The sequence below is a fragment of the Diabrotica undecimpunctata genome, chromosome 11 (assembly GCF_040954645.1).
Source record: "Diabrotica undecimpunctata isolate CICGRU chromosome 11, icDiaUnde3, whole genome shotgun sequence".
In the NCBI taxonomy this organism is placed as follows: domain Eukaryota; kingdom Metazoa; phylum Arthropoda; class Insecta; order Coleoptera; family Chrysomelidae; genus Diabrotica; species Diabrotica undecimpunctata.
The window spans coordinates 13,639,706-13,642,379 of record NC_092813.1 but is presented as its reverse complement, the minus strand read 5'-3'; positions in this window follow the sequence as shown (position 1 = coordinate 13,642,379).

Genomic DNA, 2,674 nt, shown 5'->3' with positions numbered 1-2,674 from the left:
GTTACTTCTGCAAGACATGTAATTTTTCGGTCAGACTCTTGTGGCGGCCAAAACCGCAACATCAAAATAGTTTTGATTCTGAAAACGATTTTGGAAACTCATCCTACCATTGAAAAAATTACATTAAGCTATTTACTTCCTAGTCATAGCTTTTACCCAATGGTAGTGATTTTGGAGATTTTGAAAATGCCCTAAAATTTCAACAACGTTTATATATCGTTGATGATTAAATAAACGTGATGAAAAAATCCCGTAAAAAGAAACCACTAGTAGTTCACAGAATGAAAAAAGAAGAATTCGTTGGAACAAAGAAGTTAGAAACTATGATTACAAACTGTAAGTCAGACATAGAAAACAGTAAGGCTGGTTTAAAACAAGAGAAATTTAAATAAGAAAGGATATACCACTCATTATTTTTATGAAAACTTAACACTAGTGAAGTTGAAGTAAATCTTTACAAGGATTTTTAAAAAAGACGGCCTGTTGCAATGCAATCCGTAAGTAACCACTTGATTCCTCTTTGGCCCACAGGCAAGCCACTTTTTGTGCCTAAGCTTAACGACAATCTTTAACGCACCTAATACCAAATGATGCAAAACCTTTATATTGCTCTCTTTTCAGAAACAATACAATAGAAGACGACATTAAAAGATTTTATATTTTTGATTAATTTCTTAAGTAATATAAAATATTCAAAAACAACGACTATTTTTGTCATACCCAAAAAGAAATAATAGCTTGTGGCCTACCAATAATTCACTAAAAGTGATATTTTAGTTACTCATCACTAGACCAAACGACCTCCATGTCGCTTGGTCTACTGATGTATAACACAATTACACAATGTGGCGAAAATCGTAAGTCGACCAAAAGAGTTTTTTTTGTTTTTCTTTAATTATTGGACAAGTTACTATTTCGCACTTATAAGAAACATAAAAAACTGTATTCGAAACCAAAAAATTACGACAATTGTAACATATAGTGAATTTTAATAGAGTGAAAACTTTAAAGTCAAATCTCTCAAAATCATATTTTGGCGCTTGGTCAAGTGATGAATTACGCCGTCCATATAAAATTACGAGACAATATTCATATGCTGTATACAAATCGTCATAATTGCGTTATATTGATATGTATACGACAATCAGCTGTAAAAGTCATTGCCTTTTTTTTGCCGTATCATATTTTAGCATAGTCTTCTGATTTATTTTGTAGTATGTTAACTAAACCGGTTTAGTTTGCGTGAAATGAATCCACAATTCGTCTAATAATATTATGTTTTTAAAACAGTTGTGTTTTTATGCTCATCTGTTCACTTTTTGTAAAGCAGTCTGTGTAAATATTAGGGATTTACTTATATAATCTTTTTGTATATATAATTTGTTTATTGATTTTACTTTTTAGATAAAGTTTCATAATTATAGTCCTCTTGCTTTTATTATCTATGGTAATACATGTACATACCCAATTCGAAAGGGAGAAAACCAGCGGTTTCTAGATTAAACATAGACATTCTTCTCTCTATCTCCCTCTATGTTATATAAAGATCATCGTCATCGCATAGTCAAAACAAAGCAAGATTCTATTGGCTTTTCTTCTTTTTGTCTCCTCATTTCTATTGTAAACTCAGCCCGTAAATGACGTTTTAAAAATTTATGTCAATATTTCTGAAGTGCCTTTCCTGGGATAATTTTTTTAAGCCTAGTTCGTTTGATTACAAGTAATTGATTTGATAGCTTCCAACAGAGAAGTATTGATTGTAGGTAGAATAGCAAGTGTTGATAAATATGATGGGTCGGGAGGTAGTCTCATTATTCCTAAATCTGATCATATGTTACCTCCACCCTTCATTTGTAGACATCGTCTCGTGGCATTCTCCCAATTTAACTTGGTAATGCAGTTATTGAGAGAGCCTTTGGATATAGCTAGCTGAACGTTGGAGTTAAGATTGAGTTTCTTGTACGACATTGCTATCTTTATATATTATGTGTTTGACATTGGCATTAGTTCCGTTCGTATTGGTTAGTACTCGGACCTTTGTAAGTCGGAAAATACCTCTGATGGCTTTTCTAGCAATCCTGATTCCTGATCTAATTAATACGTTCTTGTCACATATCCACACATTAGCACTGGTTTAATCACTGTTTTATATATCCTGCTTTTAGAGATTCGTATTAGACTTCTGGATTTAAAAGTGTTATAAGGGTTATATATACATCAATTAGCTACCTGAATATTCCCTTTTATTTCTTATGTGACAACGTTATCTACGATATCTAAAACGCTGCAATCTTTTAAAATGATATGGCTTTATCGTATGGCGTTACGTTATGCCCCACTCTACATCCTCTCTTTTGTATGTTAAAGAACATTTATTTGATTTTTTTATTAGTGACTATTAGACCGTTTTTTTGCTGCTAATAGCATTATTTTATAGCATTCTAATATTTAATTTACGGATTAAATCCAGATAGCAAGTAGATATTCTTCACTTTCTCGAAGAAATATTATTCTAACACACAAAATTAATAAATTGCCAAAACCTTTCTTGCATATTCTGTTCACTTATGAGGGGCAGCAATATCAGTACCAAAATAAGGCGTATAGTCCTGGACTGGCTAATTGTTGGATAATAGGAAGCATAAGTCTAGCAATTTTATTGCTTTCGGGACTG